Source organism: Macrotis lagotis, chromosome 6, assembly GCF_037893015.1.
Source record: "Macrotis lagotis isolate mMagLag1 chromosome 6, bilby.v1.9.chrom.fasta, whole genome shotgun sequence".
NCBI lineage: Eukaryota > Metazoa > Chordata > Mammalia > Peramelemorphia > Peramelidae > Macrotis > Macrotis lagotis.
This window is the reverse complement of record NC_133663.1, coordinates 33,542,212-33,554,629: the sequence shown is the minus strand read 5'-3', so window position 1 is coordinate 33,554,629 and position 12,418 is coordinate 33,542,212. Positions and strand designations below refer to the sequence as shown.

Sequence of the window (12,418 nt, the reverse complement as noted above, 5' to 3'; positions counted from 1 at the left end):
AGAGCTAGTCTCTCAGTCAGGAAGATGTGGCTTCAAATCCCCCCTCACACCCACTGGGTGAGTGCTTCTGGACCAATCATTTCCCCTCTCGGTGACCCAGACCATTCTCAGAGAGTCTCAGTTGCATAAAAAGGATCAGCCTGTATTGATAAGGGAAGGGTCATAGCAGGAAAAGAATAGGTTCATTCTATGCACACACAATCCATGTGGGTATGAAAGTATACATATATGCATGAATAACTGAATGATATCTATGTCTGTGTGTGTGTGGATGGATCCTTTCTTTGCTTTAAAGTTTACAAGGTACTTCATAAATATTTTCTTATGCATAAGTGCACACATGTAATATGTGCATCTGTGCACATATCCATACATGCAGGTGTATCTGTAGGTGCATTACGAGATTCTATAAAGGACTTTGCAAATCATGGAATGATGTATACATGAACACATGTGTGTTCATTTCTAATATAAGCGACTTGCACATATGTTTAAAGTAATTGTTTAAGGTATCATTTACATATGAAGTAATATATAGGCATAAATACAGTTATTCCTATACAGAAGAAAATGTATGTTGTGTTTTGCAAACTTTTAAGCAAAGAAGGAATCTTGAATATTATACTGGATATGTGTGTCTATGTTTAGAGATATCCATATACACATACACAGATATACATTTGTGTATAGGTGTGTTTTTGTGTATCTATATGTATCTATAGATATAGATAAGATATAGAAGATATAAACATATAGATGACATATAGAGAGAGAGACAGAGAGAGAGAGAGACAGAGAGAGAGAGAGAGAGAGAGAGAGAGAGAGAGAGAGAGAGAGAGAGAGAGAGAGAGAGAGAGAGAGTGAGTCCGTGTATATATTCTTGTTGGACTTCCCCTTTTTTAAAGATTGGGTCTTCCCATCTTGCCCAGGATGGATTACAGGGACTACTCACTCACAGGCTTTATCCTCCTGATTAACACCAGAGTTTTGACCTTCTCGACTTCAGCCCCTGGCTGGTTTTCCTCCCTACATCATCTGATGTTCCCACACTCCCAGAGACTCCTCATATTGATGACAGTATGGACACAGCATCAGCTTAGCCCACTGCATCTCAGAATTGTCTCAGCATGTCCATCAGCTAGGACTAGCTGCCATGACAATCCCCTCCACCCTGAAGACGGCAGCTCCATTATGTGTCCATGAACATAACGCCAAACTTGTTAACCCCCAAGCTTCAGGAAAAAAGGGGTCGGGTTCTAACAACAGCTATGATAATTAGGCTAGTTGCTAACAGATGCAGGAGTGAAAGACTTGCCTTGCTAAGAAACTAAGAAACACCAAATGGACTCCACCACCTTGTTTTTGTAACATTCTCTGGCTCCACTTAACAACTTATGAGGAAATAAGGAGATGAATGGTGGGAATTATCTAGGATTGAGTTTTGGCAGGATGTGATTGGAGGTTGGACAAGGGGCCAGGGGAGTCGAGAGGAGAACTTAGTAAAGAGTAGAAATGATTCAACCATGCTTTGGTCAAAACCAGGAAAGCAAAAGGCCTGATAAGTTACTAAGGGTGGAGTGATGAGAAGTGACAGTGAGGGGGCAACTAGATGGTTCAGTGGATAGAGCACCAGCCCTGGAGTCAGGAGGACCTGAGTTCAAATCCAGTTCAGACATTTAATAATTACCTAGCTCTTTGACCTTGGACAAGTCATTTATCCCCACTGGGGAAAAAAATTAACAGTGAGAATGAAGAATAGGATTGGGGTAAAGAGATATAGGAAGAGATTGGATGATAAAAGAATGTGGTCAGATAAAGGAATTTCCAATTTCTGGAACATGGCAATACAAAGCTTGTGGGGCTTCAGCCTACGACCATGCCTGAATCAACTGACCTTGTGGGATGGAGGAGTCGGCCCTGAATCAAAGGGCTGTATTTTGTATAGGCGTTCTCACCTGATGCTCACAATGAGCTCTGGGAGATGGGTGGGGGGAGAGAACCACAGCCATATGGGTCTTCATCTCACATGTAATAATACTGGGGTTCATCGACTTGCCCAGGGTCACACACTCTGATGTCAGAGGTAAAGTTCCAATACAGGTCCTGCTGCAGTTTCTATCAGAACCTAGGGCTTTACCTATTCCTTGGCTCTCTTCCTCCAAAAAGGCAAAAAGACAGACCTGTTAAGTGAGAGAAAATATTCATGACAAATTCAAATCACAGTGAGAATTTCATGAGCAATTGGGCTTCTGCCATATTATTCCAAGATCAGGAAAAGCCTCAAATGATCCAGCTTTTTAAACTTGTTTTTATTGGATTTATGTCTGTTTTTACTCCACCAAGAATATAAATTAAAATTCCAACTGGAATCCTAGAGGTACACTAAATCATTTGATGTAGAATGAATCTGCCCAAACCTCCAATCCTTAGAAGGCCAGAGGCACAAACAGCACAACTTGTGAGTGTTGTGAGTGGATGACCCCGGAGGAGAACCTCCCAGGCTGGGAATCTTTTCATGGACTCCCCACAAGAACATCTAACACTTGGAAAATGAATCACATCACAGATTGTCATTGGCCAAGAACCTAACAATGAAAACACCTGCCCCATCTGTGCTAATAGTAATGACTCAAGAAAAGTTATCGGAAAGTAGACCAAGGGTTCTTAATCTTTTCTCTCATGTTTCATGGCCCCCCCCTTGGCTGTCAGGCTGGTGAAACTTCTCAGAATCATATTTTTCCAATCCATAAAATAATCACAAAGGAAATCAGTTATATTGCATTTTAATGCAATTTTTAAAATATATTTTAAAAAACAAGGTTAGGGGGCAGCTAGGTAGGTATAGTGGATAGAGCACCGACCCTGGATTCAGGAGTACCTGAATTCAAATCCAACCTCAGACATTTTATCATTACTTAGCTGTGTGGCCTTGGGCAAGTCACTTAACCCCATAGCCTTGCAAAAAATAAAAATAAAAAAACAAGGTCACAGCCTCCAGATTAAGGACCCCTAAAAGAAGATGATTTATATGTAGGTATATAGTTTTATCAGTTTGGATGTTCTCTAAAACAATCCTAATCTCAATTCACCTGTGGCTGTCTTGTCTTGTTGACCCTATTTTTCTGTACACATCTTTTTTCAGATAGAAACAATCCTGTGACTAATCAAGATCTTGCTTTCTTTAATATTCCATCTTCTAGGGACAGTTGCACAGGTGGATAGAAAAACTGCTTTTGTAGTTGAAGAAAGGTACGAAGACATAAGTTGATCCTCTCAAGTCTACTGAAAGCATTCTTACTGTAACTCTAGTATAAGAAAGCAAGAATGTTGAGCACAGATAGTCTTGTTTTATATATTGTTGCTGTCCAAGTTCTCATAAGGATGCTTTCTAAGTCTGTGTAGTCCATTTGGTAGTTTCAAAAGTATATATTACTGCTACTACCTAAGTGTTAATTGCTTTCTGTATTTTCATCTAACTTAGTTTTGATTTCAGGATACCGATGAGTCTCTTAATATATTCAACCTCAGCTTTCTTCATGATAACTTTGTCTTTGTGTCTTGCTAGAAGAGACCAAGGTGTTTGCAAGTATTACCACTATTGCCTCAATTTGACCTCCAGATTCATGTTTGAAGCATTTTGCCTTTTTACCTTTCTTTGGGAGCATATGAGGTAGTTCCCATGGATTTAGTTAAAGTCATAAGAGAAAGATTCTATGGGATGAAAAACGAAGTTTGTGTTTTTCATTGAAAACCTGAAGTGATTATTAAAGTATTTTGACTTGACTCCCTCTCTTTTTGGAAGCCATATTTAGTTTTATTTAGAAGAGATAATAAAGAGTTTAAGACTAGGTAAAATTATAATGGGTTTGTACCATCTTCCTTAAAAAAATCTTTTCAATGTATCATTTGTTCTTGATATTATTGTATTGGTGTCACTTGGTTTTTCACATGAATGTCAACTACCTCAATGTTTTCACTTCAATCATTTAAAATATACACATCGGGCGGCTAGGTGGTACAGTGGATAGAGCACCGGCCCTGGAGTCAAGAGTACCTGAGTTCAAATCCAGTCTCAGACATTTAATAATTACCTAGCTGTGTGGCCTTGGGCAAGCCACTTAACCCCATTTGTCTTGTAAAAACCTAACATAGAATAAAATAAAATATATACATAGATATATAGATATAGACATAGGCATAGTTATAGATAGATAGATGATAGATAGATAGATAGATGATAGATAGATAGATAGATAGATAGATAGATAGACAGATAGATAGATAGATAGAGATATGGGTATAGATGTAGACATAAACATAGACATAGATAAGGGATCCAAATAAGACATGTAGCCAATTAAACCAAAGGCATTGTGAGAACCCATATGGGCACTGTAGATGTTATAGTGCTTTGGGGCAGGTTGGGTAGGTTATCAATTCAATAATAATTGAATTGATAAAAAGTTGGCTTTTTGGAGCTTTAGTAGGTAATACAAGTAATGAATGTTTTTGCTTTTTAACAAAAATATAAAGTCATATTTGATCTGTATTTCTAAAACTTGTTAATCCTCTCATCCCCTGGTCATACATTGCTGAGGCAATCTATTGAGAAAGGTGAGATCAGTTTTACATCTGCAAGGAAGATGGTGAAATACATTGTTAGTAATTCATGAACTAAATATGAAACATTTAACTAATAGTTATGGATCTTATATAGCCCTACCACTTTCCATTTTTTGCAGAAAAAAACTATTTTCATTCGATTATTTGTGATATTAAAGTAACAAAATGCTCGTCCTCATTTGATCCAAGATGTGTTATTACATTGTACCTCTGCAACCTTCTGGCCAGAAATTTTCCACATTTTCCCTTCTTTGGGGATTTTCTTACGCTTCTGATTTATTTACTTCCCAAGTGCCGCTAGTAAACTTTTCAATTGATGTTGAATCATTTATTTTGTTCTTTTGCCTGTTTGACTCTTCATGTAACCTTAACCTTTTGACTTTGGCTTTGATTATTGTCGCTATTCTTGTTATTATAAAGTAACTGTATTTTATGATGGCACAGTAACAGTGAGAATATTAAGGTCATCCATTGTTGGTCTTTAGTGCTCCAAGTACAAAAATAGGTTGTCCAATTGAAGTGACAGTCATAATAGGCCAAGATTAGGAGAAAATTGCTTATAATCATTTACAGAAAAACCAGGATTCCTGATGGAAGAAACTAAAGATCATCAGCTCCCATTGATTCAATTAACATCTCCCTGCTGATGAGTCTCTGGTCTTCATGTCTAGCTACAACCTCTCTGCTGACCTCTACTCATATATTTCTAACCACCTACTAGAAATTGCAAAGTAAATTCTAGCCGTTGTTCTGTTGTTGCTGTTGTTGCCTTTGTTGTGGTGGTGCTTGGTGAATTGTTTCGGTTATATCCAACTCTTCATGGTCCCATTTGAGACTTTCTTGGCAAAGATACTAGTTTGTTTTTCCCTTCTCCAACTCATTTTTATTTGACAGAAGAGGAAGCTGAGGCAAATACAGTGAAGTGACTTGCCCTGGGACACAGAGATAATAAGTGTCTAAAGACCATATTTTAACTCAGGTCTTTATGACTTCAGGGCCAATATTCTATCTATGGTGTCACCTGGCTACTGAATATGCTATAGACATCTTAAATTGAATATGTCCAAAACTGAACCTAATATCTCCCCACCTCTCCCCAATTTCCCTCTTAGTATCTAAGATACCATTATCTCATAATTGGGGTGTCATCCTTAACTCCTCCACATCTCTCTCATCCCTCTTATCTATAAGTTTTGAGTGTATTGATGTGATGATAACAGCATCTCTCCCATATTACCCCTTCTCTCTCCTCTCACAGAGTTGCCAGCTTGGTACAAGCCCTCATGCCTCACACCCGCTCTATTGAAATAGCCTGGTGGTTGGTTCCTTTACCACAACTCTCTCCCCAGACTGGCCCATCCTCCATTCAGTTGTCAAAATGAAAAAGTGCAGGTTTGAATATGTCATTTCCCTCTTCAGTTAACATAATCGTTAAATCTGTTTGGTCTTCAAAACCCTTCATAACCTGTTCTTCCCACCTTTCAAATCTTTTTATACCCCCCTTACAACCTACACACACACACACACACACACACACACACATACACTCTTCAAGCCAGAGACACTGGCCTCTTTGCTGTTTGTTCACACAGAATGCTCCATCTCCCAGTGTTCAAATATTTCACTACTTCTAGCAGGTAACTAAGTAGTCTGGTAGATAGGATATTCGATTTGATGTCAGGAAAGCCTGCATTCTAATTCTATTTCAGACAGTAACTAGCTTTATGACTCCAGACAAGTCAATGAATCTGTAAGCTTCAGTTTCCTCTTCCAGAATAATAATATCTCTCCCAAAAGGTTGTTGTGGTGAGCAAATAAACTGAGATGATTGATGAAAAGTTCATGACAAACTTCAAAGTTCTATCTAAGGATGATGATGATGATGATGATGATGATGATGATGATGATGATGACAAAGACATTCTGCAAATCCCTAAAAGTCTTAACCTTGTCATCAAATATTCTTCAAAATCCTAGGCAAGATCCCTATAGAAAGTTAGAGTAGAAATATAGTAATATCCCTTTCATACTACTCTTCACCTATTAAGAAATACTCTAAAATGTCTCCCTAACCACCACACATATCACACATGGGTATGTACACACACACACACACACACACACACACACACACACGCACTTCCCTGATGCCAAAGTTCTGCTGCAGCTGTTGGTAAAGCTTTGGAAGCCAATGCTAATTACTGGTAATTAAGAAAGTTCATCATTAGAACCAAAACCTAGCTTAGACATCTGGCTTAGCTTTCATCTGAACATCTAGGGAGTCAAACCTTTTTGACCTCTCCTGGAATGTGTCTGATAAATCAAGGCTATGGACAACTGAAACTCCCTTCTGCATTGTTCATCCTCCTCCTTCTCATGTTTCCTCCAGGACTTTGATAGTTCTGGAATCTCCTCAGTGTGGTACCTGTCATAGCCCAGCCCTGCCTTCTTATCCTGTGTGGCTTTTGCTTTTATCTTCCCATAAATCCTATAGCTGGTCTACTCAGTGTGTTGGCAGTATTGCTCTCTGTCTCTTTACATTATGTGAATATTCCTGGAGCATATGAGCTGGTCATTGGTCATCTCTCTTCCCCCATTGCCACTCACCTTCTTTTCTGGTAATACAGACCTCTAAGATCATCTCCTCTTACTTTTCCAAGGCTTTTCTTCCCTGATCATGTGTTGCTAACTTTGTCTGCTGACTATTTAGATAGTATTCTTCCTAATTTTCCCAACAGTTCCCAACAGCCTTCTCACCCTGGAAGATCCTCTTTGGTCCCTTTCTCTTGATTTGTCAGTTCCTTCTGGAACTTTCCTTTAAGGAAATGCCCATGCCAGCCATTTTATTCATTCATGCTTCTTTCTCTATCCTGTCTCCCAGATTTTCAACTCCCTTTCATGTATTGGCTTCCAGGGATTGTTTTTTTATTTCTCCTCCTTTTGGATTGTGGCCCTATAATATCACTAGGAATTGTTGTTTAAAAGATAGGCACTAATTTCTCTTTGTTGTTTGGTCCTAAGTGTAGGAGGGTATGATTTTCCTCCCAATGATTTATTCTGATGATTGTTTTTATTTTGAAGAGTAGTCACATATTATTGAAAGTGATGCTTAGTTTCACAAAGGAATGATCAGGATGGCAAGAGTTGGCTGATCTTTCCTATACCAAAAATTCCTAATGGAGTACTCCCAACCTATTAGCGTTTTTGGATCTCATTTAAATATCTTGGATAATTAGTACTCAATAAGATTCAAATACATGAAATGACAAATCTTGATCTGGGAAGGAACATGCCCTCATTTTACAGACGAAGAAATTGAGGCAAAAAAGTTAAGTAACTTACTAAATTTCATCAACTTATGTCTGAGGCAGAAGTGCCTTACCCTTGATCACATAGAAAGACCAAAGCAAAATCACACAATTGAAGAGTTATAAGACATCTTGTTCAACTCATATATGAAAGGAATTCCCACTATAACATCCCCAAGAAATGGTCAAGCAAGCCTCTGCTTTGAAGACCTCTAAGGAGGCAGACCCCCACCATGCCTGTAGACCTTACCCCACCAGCAGACATTTATAGAGTGTTGGTCATGCCCTCTCTTTGCTTAGTTTGATTCCTTCAGCGACAGAGGGGCAAACCATCCTGGCATCTTAGAGATCTCACCAATGGAGAGCTCACTCAGGTAGGTACTGATCAGCCTGAAGAGGCTTCGAGTTTGGACTTCTCAGTTCTTGTAAGGAAAAATGTCCATACTAGGCAGTTATCATTCTTTGAACACTTAGGGAAGGTTTTGCCCATGCTTCATTCAACATGAGGAGTAACCTAATTTCTCTTTGTAGTTTGGTCCTAAGTGGAGGAGGGTATGATTTTCCTCTGATGATGCTGCTCAGACAAGTGACTGGAGTTTGCCCACCTCACATGCTGAGGGTCCTTTGTGTAGCCAAGAACAATTCCTCAGTAACGACTTCCCTGTGACCTCATTACAGAGCATTCTTTATAATAGGTTGGACTTTGACATATGGCACCATCTGGGCCTCTATTGGAAAGCACTTATTTAATAGATTATTTAAAAGGTTTGATTATAAGACTTTTATAATGAGACTCAAAGGTATGAATACCTGGATGTCCTCGAGAACTAATATGTTATAATATAGCCATGATACTGAGTCAACAGTAGAAGATGGAAAAAAGTCAAAGTCAAATGAGCTAAGGATGCATTCAAATGGTTGTATTGTCCAGAGATTGGGATATGATAGCAATGAATCAGAAAAACATAAGCCTGTACTAAAAGAGGACCAACCTTCTCATTCTACAGATCCCAAAGAGTAAGGTGGTTATCACAGAGTAGTCAGTCAGTGGGAGAGTCAGAATTTAAATTGTGACTTCAAATCTAGTGCTCTTTGCTCATTGTTTTATATATATAAAACAATATATATATATATTATGTATTATGTATTATGTATTATGTATTATATATTATATTATATATTATATATTATATATTATATATTATATATTATATTATATATTATATATTATATATTATATATTATATATTATATATTATATATTATATATTATATATTATATATTATATATTATATATTATATATAGCATGGTTAACAAACACTATTGGATTTGGATGTGGGGGACCTGAGTTCAAATCCTGATTTTTCTGCTTGACCCTGTTAGAGCTTCTCCTCTGGGATTACATTCAGTTTTCTTTGTCGTGAATGGTTGTTCACATGCTGTTTTCCTCATTAGAGTAGGAGCCCCCTGAGGGCAGGAATTGTTTTTACCTTTTCTCGTGTCACTAGCCTTGAATTTGTTGTAAAGTAAAGACTTGTTGACTGACATATAGGCTTGGGCAAACTCACTCTACCTCCCTCATCTTTAGGGGAGAGTTAGGCTTATTGGTTTCCAAGATCCCTTCAAAAGGTAAGGTCCCCTCCTTAAAGCGCTGTGTTCATTTCTGAGCTCCACAATTTAGGAATAGTTGGTAGTATCTCATGATGTATAAAAAGCAATTATTAAATGCCTGCTCTATACTAGGCATTGTGCCATGTGATGGAGGTACAGTGGCAAAAATGAAGCAGTGCCTGCCTTCATGGAGCTTCCAGTCTAATGAAGGAGACAATGCATCCCAATTAATTATCTGTGCTTTCATTGTTATCACTTTGAAAATGGTGAGAGAAATCACATGTGAAAAGACAGCAGAGGAACAGATTGATATATTTTTCCCTGGCTTTGCCTACTTCATCCTCCTTTCCAGGATTTCAATCTCTCTTTCTTTGATCTGCCTAAAATCTTTAAGACTTTCTTTAAAACTCAGTTCAGATTCCACTCAGGAATCTTCCTGATGCAGATGACTGTATTTGTCTGCCTGGAGGTTCTCTCTCTTCCCTCACAGCTGTGTGACCTCTCTGAGGGCAGGGGGTGGATTGTTTTTCTTTTGTGTCACTGGCACTTAGCCCAAAACCTAGACTGTAGTAGGTATTTTTATTTATGAGAATAAAGATGTAACCAAGTGGGATAGTACAAAATGCTCTTGTTCTAAACCATGAAATATGGGTTCAAATCCCACCTCTGATACTACATGCCTGTATGACCCTGAGCAAAGCACTTAGCCTCCCCATATCTCAGTTTCCTCATTTGTAAAATAAGACGGTTGCACTGATATAAAAGATTTCTGAAGTTGCTCCCCACTCTAGTTCTATGTTCCTATCAGCAGGGCTTGTCTGTCATTTCTTATTTGTATCCTTCTAGTTATTGGCTCTCCAATATGTGGATAATCTCAAGACCAGCCTGGCTATTTGGCAAGGTCACTTCCCAAGAAAAATGTCTGTCTCAATTTCACTTAGAGTACTTACCTCTATGAAGACAATTCCATCATTTTTGGAAGTGCTGAAGAAGTTGTATGATTTTCTTTTATTCCTTGAGTTTTTGCACTTAAAACTTCCTCATTCTCATTTAAAAAATCAAATGATTTACCTTAATAACCACTTTGCCACTGAGACTGAGAAATAGAACTTTTATCATTTGATAGGACTGGGCAAATGCAACCTTCCTTTCATTTCTCATCAAGAAGATTTATTTTATGAGAAAGCCATGAACCTCACAAAAAAAGGAATGATTGATTTGCCAAAGACCTATTGGATCAGATTCATGAGCAGAAAGATTTCCATATTCCACAGATGGTCATTATTATGTTTGGTGCAAACTGTAAAGTAAATGTTGGTGACACTTTTTATTTTTTTTAAATTTAATAGTATTTCATTTTTTCCAATTACATGTAAAGACAATTTCCAATATTCATTTTTTTAGGTTTTTGCAAGGCAAATAGGCTTGCCCAAGGCCAGACAGCTAGGTAATTATTAAGTGGCTGAGGCCGGAGTTGAACTCAAGTACTCCTGACTCCAGGGCCAGTGCTCTATCCACTGCACCTCCTAGCTGACCCTCCAACATTCATTTTTTGAAAGATTTTGAGTTCTGAATTTTTCTCCCTCCTTCTCTTCTCTCACCCCTCCCCTAAATGGCAAGTAATCTGATATAGGTTATACATGTGCAATCATTTAAAACATATTTCCATATTAGTCATGTAGTGAAGGAAGAAACATCAAGAAAAATAAAGTGGAAATTGTATGCTTCAATCTGTATTTGGAGTATATCAGTTCTTTCTCTAGATGTTCAGAGCATTTTCCATCATGAGTCTTTTGGAACTGTCTCATATGATTGTATTGCTGAGAAGAACTGTCAGTCATAGCTGATCATCACCAGTGTTACTCTTACTGTGTACAATGTTCTCCTGGTTCCAGTCACTTCACTCAGTATCAGTTAATGTATGTCACCTGCTCATCATTTCTTCAAACACAGTAGTATTCCATTATATTCATATACCACAACTTATTTAGCCTTTCCTCAATTGATAGGTATTCCCTCAATTTCCAATTCTTTGCCAGTTGGTGTCACTTTTAAATGAAGTTTCTGTTTGGAGATTCATTCACTGCCCAGTCATTCGTTGACTTCCCATGTATTCATTTAGTGTGAATTTAACTTAAGCATGGCATATTGAAGAAGCCACTGTAGAAAATCAGCATTTTGAATATTCCACAGTTTCTGATGCATAATAAATGTTTGTTGAGTGACTGAAAAAAAAGGTGGAATAAGACTGATGGAAAATAACAGCTAACATCTAGAAAGCTGATCTTATTTGGGAGGCTCTGAAGAAAGAGTGGGAGAGAAGCACTAGACTGACTACCAAACTGAAGGTCTACGGAGCCATTGTGCTGACCTCAGTACTGTAGGACTGTGAAACCTGGACAGTCTACCAGCGCCATGTCAGGAAACTGAATTACTTCCATTTAAAATGCCTTAGGAAGATTCTGAAGATCATACCAGACACTGAGGTCTTTTCTCAAGTTAAACTGCTAATTATTCAAATGTTACTACAAAGAGCACAGCTATAATGGACTGGTCATGTTGGTAAAGTGCCAAATATAAATTTGCCCAAAAAAACCTGTTTTGTGGAGAACTCAACACAGGGAAAGAGCTCACAAGGGGGTCAGAAGAAGTGACCAAAACGCCCTGACAGTCTCCTTTAAGAACTTTGGTACTGAGACACCAGCACAGTCCTATCCGGTATGGCATGTCCTCATCAGAGAGGGTGCTGTGTTCTACGAGGAAGGCAGAATGGAAGTAGCTCAAAGAAAACAAGACAAATGTAAGTTTAGAGTAACCATCCCAGGTGTCCACATGGACAATTTGCCCCTGACCTCTAGTAAAGCATTACAAACT

The 12,418-nt window shown here is 38.2% G+C and overlaps 1 protein-coding gene and 1 long non-coding RNA gene across 4 annotated transcripts in view; one reads left to right on the top strand and one right to left on the bottom strand.

The window, feature by feature from the left end:
- Nucleotides 1-12,418, top strand: part of SPATA16 (spermatogenesis associated 16) — a 311,103-nt gene that overhangs the window by 42,316 nt on the left and 256,369 nt on the right. The gene's annotated exons all lie outside the window — the stretch shown is intronic.
- Nucleotides 1-12,418, bottom strand: part of LOC141491611 (uncharacterized) — a 46,482-nt gene that overhangs the window by 12,360 nt on the left and 21,704 nt on the right. The window lies entirely within an intron of this gene.